At 32.8% G+C, this 25,399-nt stretch overlaps 1 protein-coding gene across 7 annotated transcripts in view; it reads right to left on the minus strand.

Moving 5' to 3' along the window:
* Nmdar2 (NMDA receptor 2) overlaps positions 1 to 25,399 on the minus strand; it is a 197,322-nt gene that overhangs the window by 86,331 nt on the left and 85,592 nt on the right. The window lies entirely within an intron of this gene.

Below are 25,399 nucleotides of genomic sequence, written 5' to 3' on the forward strand. Positions count from 1 at the left end.
GGTCATCACTACCTGTCATCGTACACGAATGTGAAATGCTCTATCTGACAGATTGAGTCTATCACGAATCGAGTCTGCACATTGATACGGTAAATCTGTTAAGTCTAATCGGATAAATTCCAATTTCATGGGCTTGCAGCTTTGACATATTTCGTTTTTGTGAATTAAATCGACCGAGTTAAATATTTCAAAGTAAAATTAAAAAGTATTATTTTAAACCTACTATTTATTGCTACTATTTATTGAGTACATTTTATAATACTGGATGATGTGTAAATGCAAATTTTTTAAAACATTTCGTCGTAAAAAAAACACTATAAAAAGAAATGATAAAACTAGGGCACAGCATACTAACAAGTTAACTAATTAAAGTTTGTATAAATATAGTAAACAAAATAGAAAACTAACATACAACTTAATGAAGTAATTAAAGTACTTGGTTACTTTTTGCCCAAAGTACAGAATGTTCTTTCAATCATTATAAGATCATTATTAGATCGTAAAATATACTTCCTAAATCACTAACAGTTTTCCAGGTTAATAAAAATTAATATTAAAATTATAGAACAAAACGATTTTATGAAAAATTGACAGAAAAGATATATGTATGTATGTACATAACACAAATATATAATATATGTTTATATAACTATATAGAGTTAATTCAAAATATGGACTTTATTTTATTTTAATAATAAAGAAAAATATAAAACCTTTTGCAAAAGAAAATACAATATTGAAAGCTGTATTAACCATAAATCAAGTTCACTCAAAACTTTTGGCACCTATAAGGATTCTATTCAGAGCATACACAAGATATACATATTTTCTCATGGAAATTTCACAATATGATTGATATTCAAAAATAGAGCAGCAAGCCTGTAACCTTCATGTTTAAATATAATCCTTAGATCAAGTGTTTTAAAGAATTTCAAATAGAACATTCAACTTTTATAAGTCTTTCTTCGAGTTTACTTTTAGAAATTTTCCGATCCGATTTTTCGGACTTCACCAGAATACTTAGGTCTTTTAAAGAACGAGCTTTCAAGTCTCGTAACGAACGAAACTTTTGGTCTCACATAAGTTCAGCGACCAGTCGGCGATATCTAAAAGAAAAAAGTTTGAAAAACTTTCGATTTTGAGCAAGGTGTAGTCGACGAAAATATCAAATTAGTTTTGTACAATTTATTACTCAATATATATTATATATATTACTCAAACTTATTTTAATCGATTGTATAAGATATATAATATAAGATATGCACACACACACATTGCCAATTACAAGCTACATTTTATATAAATTGTTTAAATACTTTTAATTTAATTAAATTTTAGTCAAATGTAATAATTCTGGATATTTTAAATAAAAGTTAAATCTCTATACATATAATTAAATGTTTATTTACATCAATTGTTCAAGTACGTCAATGTTAAATAAAAGTTTACCAACTTTTATAAAATTTTCTGTTCTAAGGTAAGTTCCTACTTTGTGGCGTGAAAGCTTTTCACGGCTTTCTTTTCGTAACATAAAATATAGATATTGGTTAGTCCTTTCACGTTACGGTCGCCTTTCTAAGTTTGATCGAACTTCAATCATCTAACTTCCGACAACAAACATGAGCAAGATTGTATCACTAATGCATACATCTAAACTCCTCTAAAGCATAGCAAATATAAGACTAAGATATAATTCGGCTGTATAATTTTTACGCTTTTGTTGCGGATAGTCTGTAGAAGAATTGTGTGGATATGTGAAACTGTATAATTATCATCAGTAAGTGATCCTTCATTAAGCGACACATAAACTCGTCCTATATAAAGTATATGATGTGCTGTCGATAACAAAAATGATATACTGCAAATACTTCCTGCTTTATTTCTCGATTGTTGGACTGCATTCAAAGTGACATTTGTTTCAACTTTGACACGCACGCTGGCAGGTATTTCATTATTGCAATGTTTCTACTACGCAGACACTCGTCGGTTCCGACTGCAATTTATATGTTGAACACGTACGATATAACGCTACATCCGCGATAGATATTTTTAAATGTCTAGTTATCTTTCTCGGGGACCGTCATTAATCATTGACATGGTAATAGAGCGATTTGCATGGAAATCGTAATAATAGAAGCATTATGCGTATTAACATCACATGCGAATTTGATTTGTAATTTACGAGTAATATGCGCTTGATTTTACATGCGAACAATTTTAATCCCGGACCAGCATTATACATTCAAATGTAAAATGTAAAACACAAACGGCTGGTACGAATTCAATCAACATGCATTGCATTTCTTACTTGCATAACAATAATTTTTTTTCTGCAGGTATGATATAAACGCAATATACAATTAAAATGCCTCATTTCCAATGTAATTTTATTTCTTTTAATTAATGCATAATTTAAATAATAAACTATCTTAAATTTTGCCTCAAATAGAATAGTAGTTATTTACGTTATTTTAAGCTACTAGTAGGTTATGTATCTAGCAATTTCGTTATTAATATAATTATTGATTCGCTTTTTAATCGGATAGGAAGTCTACTAATGTAACAATATGTATATTAGAGAAATGAGATCAATGGATTAATTCTAAAGGAACTTTCAGAGAGTTAAATGGCTATAGAGATAAACGGATTTAGCTCTTATCTTATATCGGTAATCGGTTAACAATTTGAAACTTGAATAGAAGTAGACATTGTAGACAACCTAGCGACAGTTACGATACCTAACAACATAAATTCTTCCCCGACTTTTTACGAGATACTTTCATCTTGTCAGGTTTGTCCGAGTTTATTGCCAAAGTTCGTCTCGTTTTCTCTCTTCTCTTTCGATCTCCGGAAGGCGATTTCCGAAGTCAAATATTTGTCTCGGACCATGACGCGAGAACGTTTAATGATCCTCACAAGATCAAGCTTTTTCGTATATTAGGACATATTTATATCGTTTAGAAATATCTTGGCTATTTCCGTTATAGTTCTATTACAGTTAAAGATAAAATATAAAACCGTTATTCAATAAATTTAAAGAAAGTCTCTGAGAGATATGTCTTCAAAATTTTGTAAATGTGCAAGTTTCTTCGGCACATTTATAATAAATTGTGATCAAATTGATGATATCAGATTATTACTCCTTAATCATTTAAATATCATATTTTACGTATTCTCGAAGAAATTACTATGTTAGCGATTGAGGGGAGAATGATACTTTTACTTTTATAATCGAATCCTTCATAATATAAATATTTACGAAATGTTCAGCATCTCAGAAGGTAGTCAACGGGTCGACAGGCGATTAGAGTGGTCCATTGGGTATATTGGCACTAGCGTACAGCTACGAGACGGTTGAGTTTTTACTGCCTGTATTGCTTTGACCCGCGTTTATCGCCCGTACGTATCAGGTTTCGCGATATTGAACCACGTCCCATATGGATGGCCTTTGGTAAACCGACCACCGGCCGTCGCGGATTCCTGTGGCCTGGCTCTATCTCTAAACCCTTGTACCCTCTATTAAGGTACCAAACTAACCGCTATGTAAGGGGACTACCGCCGCTATCCATTGATCTATTTGTGATAATTACACATCCAATTAACAAGCACCTTGGTCATATCAAACGTCGAATATCATACCGGCCATAAATAACTTTAAAGAATAATTTTATTCGCTATATTCCTAATATTTAGTTGTAATTACAAATAATCCTGATGTAGAAATATAAGTGCAAAATGATTGTCTTTGAAAAAACAATCATAAAATATCGTACGTTTTAGTGATATAAAGAATTTATAAATCGATCTTGATGTTTGCAAAGATTGTTATATTTGAACTTGATTACTCGACTAACTTCTTTGATATTTCTTGCTTAAAAATTCAAGCCATTTCTCTGTATTTGATAAGAGAAATAAGTCATTTATAGAATAATTTTTGCAAGAGGATTAAATTGTGTTTATATAATAGTTTTTAAAACAATAATATTTAAAATCATTGGAGTATCTAAATCTCTTCTACAGGGAGAGATTTTGCACAAGTATAGTCTCTCCATAGACGTATCAAGTTTTAAAATGCACCATAATGCGCGAGAAAAACGGAAACTACATTGCATGCAATTTGATGTTGTAAATTGTGGAAATAACCGAGTTTAACGTGGACAATGTAATAAAATACTTTCAGTCGTAACAGTTCCAGGAACTTTTCCTCTTTACCAAATGCTTCGTCAGGTTTTTTTTATGCTGCTTTATGGCCTATCTCGATTTGATTAATATCGCGCGTTATTTTTCACCATGTACGCCGCTCTGTGACGCTTCAATTTTTTCTTTTTTTTATAGTACTTTCATATCCTTCACAAGAAATTATATCATTTGTATTCATCTTCGCACATGTGTACTTTTGAAATAAATTAGCTAACAAGGGAACATCGCAAACCCGAAAATTCTGATTTAAATAAAACTTTACATACATGGCGAGGGGGAGGGGTAAATAGACGAATTTAGAAGTTTTTTAGTTTAGTTGCCGCTCAGTTTCACCAAAATCAGAATTTTCGGGTTTGCGAGATTTACTATGTAAGATATATTGTACCAATGTATCTCGAGGCTGCTTGATTGAAAATCGAAACCCGGCTCTAATTACAAACTTCTGACGTGATTAAGTAGAGACATGTAGATTAATTAACGTTGTTCCTGTAAATGACGATTAATGACGATACTGGTATGTGTTATTAATAAATAAATACTGTAAATTCAACACCGTATTAATTTGATATATCTTCTATATTCTATAGGTATTAAATATGGATACCTAGAAGATGTATCTTTTTTATCAGTCTGGCTACTATTACATGAAGCAAATATTTGTTTAAATATCATTACTTAATAAAAGAGTTTCTAATTGCGGTTAATAATAATTGGTTTATAATAAGTATTAAATTAACCTATAATCGCTATCAGACGAAGTCAACATCAAACTGTCGTCAGTCAAATCCGGATCGCGGAAATGTATGTCGTTAAGTTTTACGTCAACATCAATATTTCAATATCAGTGCATTATCGGAATATATGACGTGCATTTGTCGTATCGAATAAGCGGTGTCTCAAATAAATGACAATCCAATAATCGGAATTCCGATTAAGCAACATCAGCGTAATCAATATTCTGGTCAACCCAAAATTTTCTATTAACTTTTTAAATTAGAAATACAAAGTGTATATTTTTCCAATGCCAATTAGAAATATCCAAAGTAAATTTAACAATTTATGTATCTTTTAGTCATTTAGTTTAGTATATCTTTTTTTAAATCGAGTTTATATATTTTTCCTTTATAATTTTGTATTTCTATAATATCTTAATTATATTTAAATAATTATCATTTAGTTAAAATAATAAAATCAATCCTTCCTCTTAATACATAATTTAATAATTACAGTTTTCAATATAATAGTATGCTTTTTAAGAAATTTTTTTAATGCTTCAATAAATTATAATTTCTTGTTAATTTCTTTGGATATAGAATTACTGTTGTACTTGTATAAAATAAAAGAAAGTTTTGTTAGAAATAAAAATTTTTAATTATCGAAAGTTGATCCATGTATAATGTCCCTCGATATCCAGTAAAATTTAACAATCTATAAGAACCGGAGGTTTAATTAGAAGGAAAAGAGTAAAGTATGGAAACTCGATTCCCGAGGATTAAACATTTATCGGGACATGATTCGTAGTCTCGTATTTGTTATATCAGTTATAGCTATATACTTGATAGCTTATACCAATCACCGATGATTTCAATTTCTTTTCTATTGAACCGCAATTCGATATTCAATCGAGGATTCATTCAGTGTATGTATTAAGCGAAATAACCCGGAACGTTGAGATAGCCGGATGGAGAGTCTCGATAGGAACTAGCTGCTCTCGTCGGTACCAAGCGAATCAAATATCGAGCACTACGTCTTTCCTTCGGCTTGTTTACAACTTTTCCTGATTACCAGGAAAGTGGAAGTCGCGATATTTCTCTGATTATGCGACTTCTCGAATCTGAGAAATTCGAGTGTCGCGAGAGAACTTTCGGGAAGATGCGGTGAATTACTGTGATTGAGTTCTGCGCAAGGGTTTCATTGGATCCCGAGTAAAGTAGACGATGGATGAAGTCGAATTGATCGAGGTATGTGATTTCAATTTTGAGTTTCTCGATTTCTAAGGAAACCGAGTTTCACCAAGTAATATACGAGGGCAAAAATAAGAACATTCGAGGACGGAAAGAAGGTGGAAGCAAAATCGCGTAAAGCAATATAGCGGTGCATTTGTAGAGCAAACATGAGGAAGGGAGAATAGAGAGGCTGTCGGTGAAGTTGAGAAGCAGCACTGTTCTAAGACTAATAGTTTATGCACAGGACGACACAAACACGCGTTGCGCAAAGCTCTTTGAGGTCAGATCGATAAAACCTGTAAGAGGATTTTCGGCGAGATACATAACAGTAAAGGGAGTTTGAAGCGTTGCCGTACGTAGCGTCGGCAAAGGGAATACCGAAAAACGAACGAGAAGCCGAAAGACAAGTTACAACTTCATTTAGATTATATAATATGAGAAAATGAGAACATATGCTTCAAGATTATATAGAGGAACGTATGAAGGGGCGAGACGAGCTATGAGAGAATGTGTGTTTTCCGCACGTTGTTGTTTTTCTTACCTTTTTACTTTCCAAGAATTTTGTGCGCTTCGGTGAATAAAGTTACGGTACGATGTACCGTCCGCGATGTTTCTCGGAGAAAGTTCCAATGTGTTAAAGAGAACTATGACGTTCGTAATTTTCCTCGAAACTGCAGTAGCTCGTACCGCGCGGAAGAGATGTATTTTATTACAATCCTTAATTCGACTGAAAATTCTGCGATGAATCATCGGTACCGTCTACGCCATTACGGCAAAGTTAACACTTTCTTGCAAAGTTATTATCGATAAGAATACATGTGAAAACCAATTTATTATGAAATTGCTTAAATTTCTTTATTATAGTTTTGTGCGATAAACCGAACTTTGTTATGCAGTTCCCAGCATATCTCTACTAATAGATCTTAATAATGCAGTTCGTCGAACAGAACTAATTTTCCTTGGAGGCTGTTTCGCAATTAGATACGGAACGATGGTGCCTATGGGACTTCTCAAGCGTTTACACATGATAATAATGTAGCCGGCTGATATTAGGTGCGATGTTAAGTGGTTAACCGAACTGTTTCGTTAGTATGGAAACACATGACGCAACTAATGCATACGATTTGCATTTGTCGGCAGTCCATTTACATAATACATTATGTATAATGTACCACACCAACGAGCATGTAAGTGCACATAATATCGCGAGGTACACGATAATAATCCCCATTTGGATCTGCTTTACTTCTCTTAAGGGCATTCATGAGATCCCAATAGATATTGACAGTTAATGGCAAACACCATCAATTGCTTCACATCTGATGATTATATAGCGTCTTGAAATTCTTGTATCTTTGTGTAATTCTTAACCATTTTTCCTAGCAAATATCGCTCCATGCACTCCATCAGAAATAATGCAGATGGCCCACTTCATTTTAAATAATCGCGAATATCTCGTATATTGTTATATATGATATCATTATTCTCGTAATTGGAGTAATAGTAAAATTACTCGCGATGCTCTACGTGAGTTATCCGTATTATATCTTATTTCTCCCTTTAGTTATTACTTTAGTTATTAGTATTATTTACTTTTGTAACATTATTATTAACCTAGCGCATTTATATTTATGCAGTTAATATGCATATTAATAATTGGATGTATTAATAATATAATTAGATACTGCAATTTAATCTTTTAATCATATAGATAATAATTCTCAAGAATGTGACTTAATAGTACAAAATTGGAACAATGTGCAATACATATAGATTTAAATATGTCATTTTTCTTTCTTTGCTTTTTTTTAAAATAAAATATTATAAATAAAAGACAAATATATATATTAATAGAGAAATTTGTATGTTTAGTGTATATATATAAATAGAGAGATCAAATAAACATATTAATATTATATTTATGTTATTGTTATCATTTCATTCGATTAATTACTCTAATTTACATTTGACATTTACACCAAAATTAAATTTAATTGCTGAGCTAACTTAATATCTATAATATAGCAGCAAACTAAGCTTTCAGACCGCGAATTTCTCTTTCAGACTACATTAATGTTGGTTTAAGTTAAAGGCTTGCAAGAGCAGTAAATTTACAAAAGGTCAGACGTACTAAAAATACCGAGAAGAACCTGAAGAAAAGCGTTCTTTCAGATACCATTTTGGCCCTTGTTACGGATACATTTAGAGTTTTTCCTACTCTGTATTCTCTTTACTGCCTGATCCATCCTACAACGTCTTTTCCCAAGTGAATGCGAATGAACGTCGGTCATCCAACTAGAAAAACGATTAAAGCGCTTGAATATCCATTTATTTTACCACGACATCAAGAACGACCAACGTTACAACCGGGAAATTGTTATTTATGACTTAAGTACCGGCGAATAAGTTGCCATAAGTTACTGAATTCGGAAAGTCATAAATTCACCGTCTGAAGATATGGATTATAAAAAAATATGTTTAAAAAAATCATATTTTGTCACTTTCTACACCAATGTTTACATACAAAATTTCTATCTTTCTTTTATCATATAATAAATTGTAGGAAATTATTTGTTACTTAAGACAATATTTTATAAAAGATACTTTACGCTTTGATATTTTCTAGGCATTTCCGGCAAATATAAAAAGCATATGTATGCTTCTTAATTAAGTATTCTCTAATTACTACCAGTTGAAAGTTACATAATACTAAAGTATTATGCATTTCCAACATATAACTTACTTTATTGCACATTTCTCAACACATAACTCGATTTAAGCGCAATAAATAACGTCGAGATTTTCGCATTTGGAACTTAAACGGCACAACAACGAAGCCTTAATGCTGACGGCATAGTGGAGAAAATTCACAGTCTTGTCACTCGTCGCTGCGCAAATTTCCGACGTGCAAACTTCGAGCCTCGTTTTCAAAGTCTTTGTTAGAAGTTAAGAAATTCTCATTACGAAGGCAGTGCTCGTTTGGATCGTTTTATTGCTCCATTACGAGCCAACAAAGATCGCCCTGAGTTGTCTGTCTCGAAGGAAAAGTGTGATTTTTACAGCATGCCATGATTTTACTCGCGCCATAATAAAGGATTATTCTTCGATTCTCTCTTCTTTCAAATAAAACGATAGGGATATCGTGACAAACCTTTGTGAAAATCTAAATGACGAAGAGCGGGATTGTCGTGACAATTCAATCATGTGCAATCACGAACTCATTAAGCAAGACAAAAACGTGATGTTTAAAGATTATTGCCTGAAAGTATAATATTCTCGCCTTGAACGATAATACGATAATATCTTCTTGATCAAAGAAGGCAATCAAGGAGAACAAAGTAAAAGCGCACAATATTGGCGCAACTTAAAGAGGGCTTAAGATGAAGTTTTGTTTAATGTCATAAATGTCGGGTTTCAAAATGTTATGAAATTTTAGTTGCCTTTTATTGCAACAAATATATGACGTTTTTATTGAATAATCTTATAGTTGTGAAAGTTACATGTAAAAATTGTTATATATAAAAAAATATGTTAAAAATCGTGACTTTAAAATAACATAGAACGTAATATTAAATTAACTAATTATATTTTTATACTTTTTCAGCATTAAATTCTTAATTTTTCGTCAAATATCCGATAACCTAAATGACACGTTTATAGATATTTAGTTCGATATTTATCTTTACAAAATCTAGACGGAATTAATCACATCTACCAACAATCCTGTACACAAAACGGAATAAACCCTTGTAATAACTTGCCTATCGTAGTTCGATCGACCAGCAAATTCTGTTTTCACCCTTTGACCCTAAATAAGTAACAGCACGAGAGATCTAGCTGCTAATGCTCCCTTATCTAAGAAATGATACTCCTTTTACCGTTGCTTCCCATAAATTGGCCATCCTTAAATTCTCCTTTTCCTTGCCTTTGCCGTGCCGTCTCACGCTTTTACGCCACCCTTCGCCGTCCCGACGGATGCGAGTAACTCGATGGAGCGAGAGGGTGGCCCACCACTGGCTGCAGCTCCATACAAAGTTAGACCCGACGAGACGATAAATTCAATAAGACAAAAGCGAGCTCCAGGGACACCGTTACATACCGAAGGGACCCCGCGACGTCGTATCATCAGACATCGGGGAACTGCGTGCGCTCTTATACCCCTCTCTCACAAGTACCTCCCGAGAATACCGAATAAAGAAGATAAATCGGGTAATCCCTGGGCGCGTACGCGGTAAAAGTGGCGAAACGTGTTTTCTGTGGTCATTACACCGACGTCGCCTCAAGGAAAAATCCGTAGTCATGATGAAATTCTACAAATGAGAGGACTACCAGGCGAGAGGTACTATTAGACAAACAAACTTTTCAAAGTCTGACATCCGGTGTACTTATATATTTCTTCGATAAAGATAAATAAGTCGATGATGACAGAATCGGTACAATAATTGTTGTATGAAATTTAGATTATATGTAATAGATTGTATTTTTATAAAGTATAGCTGATGTGTTGTAATATTGTCAATCTCGTATTGTGTAAAAATTAAATTAATAAGTCGATAATACATAAAACTAAAGCGTTGTTTAAATCTAATTATTTATTAAATCTCACTATAATACAGAGCATTTGTGTTTCTGAAAATTTATGTATAAGTAAATTTACTTTGTTAAATAAATGTGAAACTTCATGTATATCAATGAATAGTTTGTTCATATTTTAAGGAAAAAATGTAAATTAAAGAGAATTTAACAAATATCTATTAAAATATCTATTAAAATAAGCAAAAGCATTTAAGCTCTTTTCGACGTTTACGTTTTAAGAAAAAAGATATCAATCTTAGAGAAAGACGAAAGCTTTTGCAAAAAATGGATGCCGTTGGGAATGACAGTGCTTTACGGCTGCGTAAAAAGGGTATATTGGATTATACGGGAAACTGGAGCAAAGTAGAAAATAAGATATCGCTCGCCTTTATGTGGGCCCGTTATTGTTGGGTCACATGGCAGATAAATCTAGCCTCCACTTTTCGAAACGCGAAATCCGTGTACGGATTCTTGCACGCGTTCTCACGTATCTCGAAAATGCGTTTTCACATTCTTCATACGCAAAGAAATGCCGCGCATTCTCACTCGAGTATATTCTCTGATTTATCTTCTGTTGGAAATTTCTCTCACCTCTGAGATAATACAGGCTCTAATGTAAACTTCTAAGACATGTAGACTCTAACATTAAATGAATATTTATATTGCAAAACTTATAGATGTTTCAAATTACTTTGTTAGCATAAAATATACGCTTCATTACACGTTATCTTACAATATTTAATAAGAATGTCATTAATAATAATTGGCTATTAAGTTATTTCGGATTGTTGAAAAAAGAATGATGTTCTTCTGCAATACTGTTTATATTTTTAAAAAGTTCAGTATTAAAATATGCTATTTGGATTTTATAGAGTAATAAACGATTAAAAAAAATCTACTTATTATACAGTATTTTTGCATGCACACATACATATTAAGGTATAAAATATTGCATAGCTATTTTTGGAAGATTCGCAGACTCATGCAAGTGTGATATTCCGGTTTACGGTGAATGCAAATGGCACATTTCGACCGTACGATGGAGCGTCGACATCGTGTGGCATGTGCATAACACCGTGCGTATTGTTTTCATTGGCACGATTGTAATTCCATTCCATTATCTTGCCCTCGCCAGTCGCGCACACTTGGTTTTCTGAATGAGAATTAAACTAAGACTGTGCTACATGAGTTATAATACACTGCGTTGATTGTATAAAATGGACAATATGTTGTAATTCTAAGTTAAGAAACTAGTATTCGTTTTTTTTTTCAAGACTTTTGCAAAACATCTTTTTGCTGAAAAGAATTAGTGTTATAAAAAAATTTTACAAGGAAATTTGTTGAAAGTCTTAAGAGTTTAAATCTCCAAGCATCTTCCATTACAAGTTTCGTACTCCTATCTAATTGTACATATACACGAGGCGCAAAACATAAACCCCATTGCAGAACTAATTTAACGATTATATATTATCATAATCCTGATATGAATAACATTTGCAATTCATGATGTCGCTTAAAGCTTTATTCTTTCGGAATAATAAATATCAGTTACCTATCTGTTTTGCTAATCTATGCAGAGTCCAATGTCGTTCATGGTTTACGACCATCGCTCCCGACGCTCCCGACGCTCCCGTCACTCCTCCTTTCATCCTTTTCACCCGGGTTTACCCAAGATAATCGAATTCCAAGCGTGCCTCCAGCCAATCGCACAAAGATTTGCGCGATTCACGCGGACGACCATGTGACATTTTGTCACGAGAAAGAAAGAGAGGAGAACAAAAAAGGCGATAAGACATGTTCGCGAGTCGGTAGCATCCGAGATCGAGTTCGCAAGCCGTCGGGTATCCCCTAACACACGCGATTCCCGAGGAAGCATTTCCATTTCGACGTATATGCATTCGCCTTTGCGAACTTCACGCCAAAGAGCGCTCGGCATTCCAAGGCACATCCTGATTTCCGTAGGTTCTTCTTACAATCGTCTCACGTTTCTTTATATGAATAATTTGATATCGGAGTGCCTTGTATAGTTTTATATAATGTACGATACGAAATGGAAGCCAAATTAATAAATATCTACTAATAATTATGCATAAAAAAATAGGCTTCCTCATAAGAGGAAGCTTTATGAGCGAAATAAAATGTTGATTAAGCAACGTGCAAATTTATAATTTGCATACTTGAAAATTGTGAGGAAGTAATGTTCAAATTTATAATTTGCACACTTAAAAACTATGAGGAAGCAATGTGCAAGTTTCTACTTGCCCACTTAAAAACTATCAGGAAGCAATGTGCAAGTTTCTACTTGCTCACTTAAAAACTATCAGAAAGCAATGTGCAAGTTTCTACTTGCACACTTAAAGACTATGATAAGCTTAAATAATAATACTAAAATTATTTGCAATTTTTCTAATTCTATTATATTCTTCAGTCTTTTCTATCCCTATTTCATATATAATTCTTTAAAATTTGGTTGATTAATTCTTGAGCTGTAACCGTTTGAAGTTACGAAGAATCCGTACATATGGAAGCAAAATGTGCAAGTTTCAAATTTGCACACTTTTTTATTATATTAGCAATTTTTTAATAATTCCATTATATTGTTCAATCTTTTCTACTCCTATTTCATATAGAATTCTTTAAGATTTGGTTGATTAGTTCTTGAAATACAGACGTTTGAAATTTCGAGGAATCCGTGCAAATATATATAGGAGCCTTATAAAGCTGAGTCTAATCAACCAATTCTTTGCTTTGTTTTGTTTTCTATTATTAATAGACCTTAAATGCCGTAAATTGAAAAGTGACTGTTAATTCTCAATACGTTTTTATTTAGGGATTTGCCGAAAGAGCTATAATTTTTATGATTCCTCTCCAATTCTAGAGCAGCTTTATTCTGCTTCTTTCTCTCTCTATTCGATACTTAAAAGTTGGAACACATCCGCCTTATCGATACTACCGGGAGAAAAAGGACAGTAACCTTCGGCTACATCGATATGGCTTCAAAGCTTCGTTACTTAACTTCCATGAAAGAATCCCCGCGCGCGCGCGAATTCTATTCTGCTTTCTGAACTTCTTCCGGTTGGAAAATCACAAAAGCTCGACCGATCGAAGAGGCCCTAGCTTCCTTAAAAGGCGCCTCGTTTCGCACGTTTATTCATCCTTTTACCGCTGGTTTCCTCTCCTTTAGCACCATGTTTCCTTGTCCAGTTTACCATTCACGGTTATTCGTTTTATTCTTATTATGTTTCCCTTTCTCTCTCCGTTTTATTTCTTTATTTTTCCTTGTTAACAAAAGTCGATTATTTCACCTTTCAAGCGATCTTTCCTTAAATCCAGACTAAGCAAGCAAATGCGAACAAATACAAACAACTTGTTTCAACGAGTACAAGCGGTCCCACTGGTATTCATTCGTGTTTTTTCTCATTTACTTTAGACGTTTCATTACGCGGATCTATTAATTAATTTTATATTTAATTGACTGATTAATAAATAAATAATAGGATTATTAATCAATAACAGGCGATGACAACGTTGTATAAACTGTGTATTAATAAAACAGTGTTTATACTACTTAGTGTTAATTCTTTAATCTTCAATAGCTAATGCGTATATTTAGATTTCTTAATAATTTAAAAAATTCATTATGTGTAAAAAAGTATATTTCATATCAACAGACACGGTAGTGTCTCGCGCCAAGTACTAACACGCGAAGCAAGACCGCATTGCACCGTGACTCTTTTCGCGAACGCATGAATTGCGAGTACCCGAGATATGTATAACACGAAGACGCGCACACGTCTTTCTCTCGCTATATTTCTGTTTAGTTCACTTACTAATGTATAATGTATTGCTGCATTAAAGTACACGAGTGCATTACGCGTAGAACTTCTAAAAAGTATCCTGATGTTGCGAGTTAGTAAAAGTATGCAAGAAATATATCGAACTTTAGTAGTGTCGTATGGTTTTGCATCGCCTCTTTTACTTCTCTCATAAAAATTGTTTTAGAAAGAAAAAGAGATTTATATCTGTTCATGTATTAATAATAATTTTATTATTCTATTAATATATGTATATATAGAAATATTATATAGGTATATTATTATGCCATTATAATATATACTTTAATATATATGTATGTGTGCCTTTATATAAAATATATCGACTGTTATTTGCAAGCATTGTAGATCGCTAGTCAGGACTATATTATGTAACATGAAAAAATATGTAAAAGAAATAAGAAAAGGAAGTAAACATAACGTCGATATAATGAGAGCTACAAGGGCATGAATTCGACATAATGAGAGCTACAAGAGCATGAGCTCATTAAAATAATCATAGAAATCTAAATGTTTATGTGTAATGATAACCAATTCATTCCTGCATTGATAAAACAAATTTTCAAATCATCACGTTATAGTGTTTTAATTAAAATCAATCGTAATTATCATAATTGCAAAATGCAATTTTTATAGGTTAAAAGGTTAAAATGTTCTGATCTCAAATGGAAAATATGAAGGAAGTAAAAGATATAACAACATATATATGTTAGGAATGTATGACAATATCTAATGTAATGACATTTGAGGGATACAATTTCAGTGAATTCAATAAATATTATAATAAATGTTAACAATATCTCTCTCTCTCTCTCTCTCTCTCTCTCTCTCTCTCTCTCTCTCTCTCTCTCTCTCTCTCTCTCTCTCTCTCTCTCTCTCTCTCTCTCTCTCTCTCTCTCTCTCTCTCTCTCTCTCTCTCTCTCTCTCTCTTTTGTTCGCCTAAAATAGCATTCCGCGCTGAATGCCCTATCCTATATAGATAAATACGATTCTACAATTAAACAACTCACGGCGACGTATCGAAATAAAATCACGAATGGTTTATCATGAAATCGCGCGGCGTTTCAGCCTCGTAAAATAATTTCGCGTTGTCGCAACGAGCGGGATGCGCAAAATTCAAAGCAAACCAATCGCACCTCTATTCCGAACGTTTTTGTTTATCTTTTGAAATATGAACCGCATGCAGTTCACGCAAAGCGCGGTCGATATATACCGGAGAAGCTTAACGTTTTGTGCAATTTCTGACAGAGTATCCCGGCGATCCACGGCGGTCGTACGGAAACGAGCGTTTCCATCGTTCCGCTTATCCCTGCTGGGAATAGCCGGGAAATTTCTTCAGAGACGAATTGTAACCACCGTCTACGAGCGCGGCCCTCAAATAGTTATACATTTTACTATCTCACCGACATCCAGGTTACAAATGCTTCCTATTTATGTTCTGCAGGAAAGTTCATGTAACATACTATCTAACACTGCAACTCGGAGTGCTACAAAACACTCGTGAAATACTAACTCATAGCTATAGTGTTTAATATTTAAAATATGAAGCCGCATTTATAGAGAGAAATATTCTTCATAAACGCAACGAGACTTTAATGCATTATTGACAGTAAAAATGGGATGGCGGTCATTGCGAATGGGCATTGGAATATTGCGCTTGCATCGATTTTAAGTCACTAGAAACACGGGTGAAAAGTACAACAACAGTTTTTCAGATATATTTCGGCACTTCGAGTATCTAAAAATTATCTGCATGTTTCTCCATGAAATTTGCGTAAAATACAATTTTCTCTTTATAATTTTGTTAATTTGTCAAAATTACCAGTTTTAATAGCTTAATTACGAAATTGTACAAAATTAATGATAAAATATGAACGAAATTTTAAAAAACTCTTATTGCATGTGACAAGCTGACAAAAAAGTATATATCAGAGTACCATACTAGACATCAAATATGTTCGTCCACAATCCGCCTAACTCTGAAGCTGTCCCTGCGCGCAACTAATATTGGCCAGCGACACGATTTGCACATGTAGAAGACTTGCGCGTATGTACAAAGTACACCCTCGAGTACAAAGTACACAAGAACTTTACAGTTGTATATGTATATATAATGTGAAACATTTTCTCACCTAAGCTCTCCGGCCGGTCATAAAGTCAGTACGTGTAGCTTATCGTGGACTACCCAAAGACAGTTACATTTAACTTACCGAACAGTATTTGTCTCCAAGTTGCATAACATTGTGCTCGATCTGCGAGACACGTTACCGTTATTGTTGCGGACTGAAGCGCTGCATTGTACAGCGTGACTGTACACACTTCCGGAACTCCTGCCGTAATTCTATTCTGATCGGACTGGCAGTTGATCCGCCAACTGGCGCCCACTGTCCCGTACCATTTAGTCAGTGTTAGATTGGTGTACTATTGGCCACAATTATTGATTGCGGTAAACTATATGCATCGATAAGTAATGATCCCACCCCGGGAATTTCACAATTAAGTAATTTATATTAAAGTTAATTATACATACATTTCTGACCACAAAGAGATATCATCAGTTCAATTTGTCAGAATTGGCATAATGCAGTTCGTTATTCTACATAACCTTAATATTTTCACATTTATTAATTATCTTATTTTTAGCAGTTATTTTATTTTCAATAAAGATTTTAAAATTAATACTATTATTTAGAAGTATATATTTATTTAATCCTTTTCTTGCGGCTTTGGATGGACTTTCGTACAACACAATGTTTTACATTAGTCTCTTTTGCAGATTCATTTTACATTACATTATATATTATCATTTGATTATTTGTTATATCTTATATTTAAATGTATAGACTTTAGATTCTTTAGAACTCAATATCCGAAAAAATTTTTTTAAAATTTTTATCTAAATTCTTCCCTTATGCTTTCTTTATGATTTCTTAAACTTCGAAGATATTCCATATCTTGTAAGTTCTTCTTTCTCTGTTCTTCCTTTCTCTTTTTTCCTCCTATTATTTTCTTCATAATTTTTAATCCCTATCCTTTGTTTCAGGATTTTCTTTAATATGTCGCCTTGTTTTGTCATCTCGCATTCTTCCAAAACATGTCTCATTATCTCCTCATTTACTATTATTTTATTTCAGATTTATATTTCATGATAATATGTGACTCATCGTATGTACGTTCTTTGAAAACTTTAACATATAATTTTTATACTTAAAATATATATTTACTTTTTATAATTATTAATATAAAGAAATATTATTTACATACTTTCCTCCTTTTATATAAAAGAGAAGAAAAATTGAGTTGTTTATTTATTTCATATTATCATGACCGGTTTCCAAATATCCTATCTAACACAAAGGAACTTTCTATATTATATTGAATCGTTCCGCAGTTCACATCTGGTAACAGCTCCATTGTTTCTGGATAAAGGCTACATTTCGTTGGGCGTGAACGAAGAGACTCCATTGTGGATGAGAATCGACGCTCTGCTACGTAACGATTATGTGTGCTCAAGCGAATAACTGTACAATAGCATCGTGAAAAGCATTCTGGTAAAGAGTTCATTTTTTAAACGGCGTACGAAGAAACTATATTAAACAATCATCACCACCGATAAAATCGTGGTCGAATATCTATTATTCCGTCAAGATCGAGTTTTATTTCGCATCTACAAAATGATTTTCAAATGGTGTTTACCGTGACTTTTATACAATAATTATAGTTTATGAAAAATATTGTGCATACTTTTTATTTTTACATAGCAGGAATTTCGTGCTTTTTTACAAGCTATTCCGGCAGATATGCATATCAATGTATCAAAAAAATTATATTAATTTTTTATAAAAGCTGTATTCAACGGTCACTTCCATATCATGCATTATATGCGTTTCAGGATGTTTTATTTCTGCATCTGAAATAAGTAATTTGTTGTAATTATACATCACAACCTGAGCATGCATTAAATATTTTTAATAACGTATTACATTTTACATGGTTTCTAAAATTAATTACATAACATTATTCATATCAATCACTTAGCAAAGCTTGAATAAAGATTAAATAAACATCGGACCAAATTACTGCAGTCTAGTGTGTTTTATCTAATTTTATTATCATTTATGATTGATTAAAAGATATTTATTTATAAACTAAAAAGAATTTTTATAATTCAGCTTCTTTTTATCATTAATCTTTTAAGTTTATTCAGATATATTACAAAAGAATTCAAATATGATACATTTTTAAAATATTATTTTATTATTTTCTTTTGATTCAAGTAATTAAAATAATCATTAAGTTATCAAATTATTTAATATCGCTTCCGATAGCAAAACGTATGTAGATTGCAGATTTTCCATTTCACGTGCTACGAAATTGGCTTTATATAAATACATCAACGTGTTCGTTTGTATTTCGTGGCTTCTATTTTGGAATGACCTGCGGACAATGCCAATTGGTAGCTGCCAATCACTGTTCGCTCAATGGGGTGATATAAATCGCACGCGTAACGACGTGCTGTGGAACAATGAATTAATTGCCGAGGCCTGGAAGAGGATTTTTATATCGATGAAAATACGACAACGAGTAGTCGGTCGGCAACCGTCAAACGCACAACGATCTTTATGCATAAACGATACCACTCGTATGGCTGGACCGAGAAAAAAGATCGCCCGTATTCGACCCGTTTGAAAACCGTCCATGTTTGCTGCTGAAAATAAAGTTGCTGAAAAAGTAATATGTAGTTCACATGCGAAAGCGCTTTTCGAATACGCTCATGGTACGTCGATATGTAACAGTTAAGATATGCTGCCAATCCCATAGGGTATTGACGTGATACAATATATAAACATGTTATGGGAATGCATAATGTATACCGGCTGCTTGGTCTTCAACATCGTGCAAATCGATTGGTACGCACAAACTATCGTAACATAAATCTGTATTTTCTATCGTTTCTAACTTTAGTTAGACATGCTTCAAAATCTTTCATATATTTTTTTGCATATTACTTTGTAGTTAAATAAACTTAAGAAATTAATACAAGAGATATTAAGAAACTTTTTTTGAGCTTTTGTAACAAAATTTATTTAAAAATATCTTTGAACCAACAATGAATGAATATGATCGGATCTAAATTTTCATTAAACTTCGGTAACTTTAATCGCGAAAATGAAAGTTACACGTCTTAAACAAGATAATACACATATTATTAATTATTAGATTATATATATATATCTATATATATAATTAGATAATAGATAATATATATATTTTAACTTAATGATCTTTTGTTTTACTGTCTAATATCGGTTTTAGTAGATTCATATGGCAAAACTTGCATTTTTGCATGACAAATAGAAATAAATGTAAAAAAGTATAGAAACCGCGTGAAATTGTAGCGTACTTGTTTTCCGATTACAGATATTTTTCTGCTGATCGGTCAATAACTGGGATAAAGATCGCGGACTGCTTGCTATAGAACACGGAATAGGAAAGAAATACGATGAACTTTTAAAGAAAACTGCGGCAACTCGAATGACAGTTACGCTCGTATTTTTGCTCCTAAGTAGAAGACACACGCCTTTACGAGACTAGCGTGAAAAGCAGTTTGTGAAAAGTCTGAATGCTTGGAATTGTCGATCAAGAGTCTAAGTACAATAGGACAGTCAGTTTTCTTAGACTCGTTTGATCTTTATTGAGCTGGTCACCTGGTGATACAGACTATGGTGCAATAAAATAAAGATATTTTTTTAATTGAAGTATATGTATATATATATGTGATACTATACATATATACATTATAAAGAATATTTTTATGTCAATAAAACTGGAAACTGTATTTTAATTTCACTTTTATTTTTTATAATTATTTTTAAATTTTGTATTTATGATAGTACTTAATTAGTATTTAATAGTATTTATTAGTATTTAATTTTATTTTCACTTTAATAGAATTTAAAAATATTTTTAGATGAATCAATACGTTTGGCACACCCAAACGTAAAGAAACTATCCATTTTTATCCTATATTTTTTGCGCAATACCATCGCAGAACGTTAGCGCAGAATGTTAGCAATATGTCACTAATATTTCCCATTAAAATTCAGTTCTATATATTCCGTGATAAAATACAACATATAAGCCCCAAAAAAACATGCAGTATAAATTTTGAAACAGAAACTATTACGGTGTTTTAACCGTATAACTCAATAACAAATAAAAGAAAATCAGTAAAACATAACGGTTTTATAACGTTTCATTTATCGTAAAAGCAACTGTGAATACGTTTCGTAAACATCCTTCACTTAAAAACCGGCAGCATGATTTATACCGCAATTAAAATGATATTGCTATTCATGTGAAAAACGGATATCTCGCCTACTTGATAATATTGTACCATGTAAATAAAATGGTTTAGAAGATCACCTTACAGTGACGTCTTGATCTATTTCGGCCGGAACACAAAATAGGATTCGAATAGACGGAAACGAGTATACCACAAAGTTCTGCGTCTTAATTGCATCCTTAATTAAAGAGCTTTTGTTTATGCGTTGGAAACTGGAACATCTATTCTTTGCAGAGATTTAAAAGTCATCGGGTCTTCTCCATCGAAATTCTCTCGCGGTTCCTTAAGCGTGATTCGTTTAACGAATTCCCATCAATTAATTAAAGAAACAAAAGCGTTAACTTTGTGTTAAAAATCGAAAACAATAGATTATCAGGTATAAAAATATTCAATTCTGCGCCCGATTTCTTTATAAGAATATTCTGAAGCATGTAATGACAATTTTTATTCTAATCTGTAGAATTATGATATTTATTATAATTCTTTATATTTATAATATAAATATAAAATACTTCTATAAAATATAGATTTTATAGAATACCTATTTTTTTTATAAAATACTAATGATTGTTGTAAAAATATTATAAAAATGTATCTGATAAATAAAAAGTGTCACAACATCGCTAAATATTTAACGTAATGACGTAGGAACATAACATTAAATTTACAGTTTTAGTGAAGCACGGATGCAATATTTTCCAGTGGAATCCTCACAAAGTTGCATATGCGAAATGGGTTGAAAGGAATGAATGTTCCCGGATTTGCCTGTCACAGTTTATCATGTTATTTGCTAACTACACAGTGCAAAGTTCTATGATTGCAGTATTATTTTCTAACAATTTCATTTGAGATGCTTGTTTGTATTAAATATAACAGGCTCTGGTGCCGTTTGAAATTAGAATAAACGCGTATCGCTACTAACAGTTACTTTATGTTTAATCCCTTGACGCCCAACATAGAGATTACCACGGAGAAATACGGTTCGCACTTGTTGGTAAATGATCCACCTGGGAGCGCAGATTGAAGTGAGTTGAAACGTCTGTCAAATTTGGCTGAGTAGTGTTGCGCAAAGCCGCCGTCAATTCCGGATTTCAGACACAGGAATAATCTCGTCTTGAATGAAAACGTACGTCTTTGATGTGCAACGCGTAAGGCGCGTTTTACGAGAACGAATTAATCGTGAATTCATGGTGTAAAACGTGTTAATCCATCAAAACGAATATTTCTCATGCCGGTGTTCTATGCGGACGTACGCCGCTCGAAGAGCTCTAGTTCTGCTCTGGAGATTCAATTAAGGTTAATCACGTTGCAGAGCGGAGCGATTTTAATGTTCAATCGTTTTGGCTCTTTCGCGTGCTGAGAAACAGTATTTTAGGGAGTAGATCGATGGAGAGCGGTCTAAAGCCTTCACATGCCGAAAAACCGATCGAACACCATACTTCCTGTCATTATCAATTTTAGGAGCTCACTAGCTCAGTAACACTGTTATCTGCACTTTTTCGCTACTTCTCACATAAATCTTTCAGAGATTAATTGCCCTAACCGAATACGTCAGATCTTTGAACTTTAATTTATCGACTTAAGAAAAAAGAGAAAAAAACATATTTAGTTGTTTTTTATAAAGTATTAATGTTCTTAATTTTCTTATTATTATTTTCCATGTTACTTTAATACTTATATTAGCACATATAAAATCATCTAAAGTATATATATTACCTTCTAATAATTTTACGTTGCAATTAAATTTCGTGTAATTACAATGTTTCTTTTTTTTTCCTGTAATCAGAGATTATTCTAGTCGACCTCCTATTTTTAACACTAAATTAAACTCTGAGCTAAGATATAAAATCTTAATTTAAATAATTCTTTAAATAAAATATTAATTTGCAGAGTTTAATTTAGTGTTAAAAATAGAAGGTCGACTAGAATAATCTCTAATTACAGGGAAAAAAGAAACATTGTAATTACACGAAATTTAATTGCAACGTAAAATTTATTAAAGGGTAATATCTATACTTTAGATGATTTTATATGTGCTAATACACATTAAAGTAACATGGAAAATAATAATAAGAAAATTAAGAACATTAATACTTAAAAAAACAACTAAATATATTTTTTTCACTATATGTATATTATTTTTTTAATATTCTTTGTAATAAAAATATTTAGTTTTAAATATTGTTTAAATAGCTAAATCTAAATTTAAGCTGATTTTTCCTAATATGCACGGAAAGAACGGTTTTACCGCAGTATCTAGCTAAAAATTTAGCTATAGATACAGATCTGAAAATTATTTTGTTGCATAATTATAGTAGGTCGCTGAAATATGATGATAATGCTGTAAAAAATTTTGACATTTTAGCAATCAGTTTAAGTGTTCTACATAATTATTTTGATGGTCCAACAAAATTATTTTGAGATCTGTATCCAGCAAAATTTTTAGATACTTCAGCAAAACCATTCTTTCCGTGTGTGAATAGTTTTCATTTTACATCATTTACTTTTGTATTACACATGTTTCTACGTCAACGAACATGCTTTCCGCATGTTTCAAGTAAAAAGATAAAAGCATTTCGAGATAAGTATAGCAAACGTAGCTAATACGTTCAAGCTGACCGATTTCTAGCGGATCAATATACTAGCGTAAAGTGCATTTCACAAAATGTGACGCTTCTTGCATTTATAAGAAAAACATTCGTCTTTTACGGAACCTGATACATATGGTGGTTGATAGTAAAGAGATTTCAACTGCCAATCCGTCCTTCGCCGTAACGTAATGGCTTCGTGACCGCAACAGCCTGGAAGAGCTGGGTATCCGTGAAAACGGAAATGGAAGTTGCGATGCATCCCGGCGAAGATTCGCGAGGTGACAAACTGTCTCTGCTCGTTGAAAAATAAACGCGCAAAATTTCCTATCAGCTGGATGCGCGAACTCGTTTCTCCGCACAAATTTCACGCTACAACGAATCGATGAAATCTCGTTAAATTTATATCGTAGTTGGTATATCGTAGTAGTGCCAAGCTGGAAGGTCATTTGCCCTAATATCTATCTAATTACTTATTTGAACGAATCGAGAATAATCTTTCATCGTAATGCAATATGTTTTTAATCACACTTATATTATTTGTATTAGTTATTAGCTTTTAAAAAAAAAGTTCTATCTTGTATTAATCCAAATTTATAATAAGAGTACCGCTGCAAGTAAATTCCATATTAAAAAAAATATTATTTATTGATTAAGAAAAGTATTATCCTGTTTTAAATAAAATGTTTAAAAAATGTCTATTAAAAATCACTATTAGAGCGCATTCTTCGTACATACATACAAAGAATGAATTCTAAATCTAACAATAAGGTAAAAGATATATTGATTGCGTCTTTGATAAGTACGGTATTAGCATAAAGACTGTCAACCTAAAGAGAGGTTGCACAAATATCCCGGCGTTTTAACGTAATGATTTCGTATTCAAACTTAAGCGCTTCTCTGAAATATTTTATACCGTTGACATCCCCACAAGCCAATTCCATTACGAAGGCGACGTACTTTTTGCCGATGCGCAAGAAACGCGAACGCGCGGGCTAGGCAAAGCAAATTGCACTATCGTAGCTTTTTCCTATCGCAGCTAACGACCGGAACGCCGGCTGATGCAAATCGAACTTTTTCCGGCAGCTTTTCGCCGAAGGGACAGCACACCATAAAGTGTTAGGCTGGAAAACTCTTCCGCACTGTTGGCGTGACAACGACATTGGCACTTATATGCAAGATAAAAGCGACCTTGGCCCCTTGGCACGGGATTGCGGATGGTAGGTGTTTGCCGCACCCACTCCATGGCCGTGTCGCACCTACCGATATATGCATGTGCCTTCGATTGCGTCACTGGCGCACAAATGATGAACCTCTGATAAGTCTGACTAGTATTCTGTTTTTCCACTAGCACGAGCTGATTATAAAAAGCCAAACATTTAAATAAACATTTAAATAACATTTAAATAGACTAATAAGTTGTATAAAAATACAAGCTGTACACAAAACCTTCAATAACTTTCTTACATATTGTTTGTTAACTAAATGTATTTATTTAATGTAAAAGGAAAAATTAATATTGAAAAATAAAGCTAACGTTTATCTAAAGCTAAAGTTGGTATAATTATTTCAGCTCTTGGAAATATCTGGTTTAATGATTCTCGACGTTCAAAGTGAAGTCACGTAAAGACGAGCGTTCCACATTCATGGTATATCAGGTATCTCCTTTGCGTCAAACACAGACTGTTTTTTTGAACGAGACATTTCTACCAGAAGCCCTTTTTACTGGGGCAATTAGAACATATTAGAGAAATATGTCCTCATTCTACTTTAATTGACGACAATTTATTTTACTTCTTTGATAACCATTACGAACTACTTGAAATGGAATTCTATTGTGAGATACATCTCGCGAGAACCTCGGGGACATTCGAAACACACCCGATAAAGAGTTTCTCTGCGCTTTGTACT

This window comes from Temnothorax nylanderi, unplaced genomic scaffold (genome assembly GCF_030848795.1).
Source record: "Temnothorax nylanderi isolate EJ_2023f unplaced genomic scaffold, tnyl_v1.0 TNYL_tig0002_pilon, whole genome shotgun sequence".
NCBI lineage: Eukaryota > Metazoa > Arthropoda > Insecta > Hymenoptera > Formicidae > Temnothorax > Temnothorax nylanderi.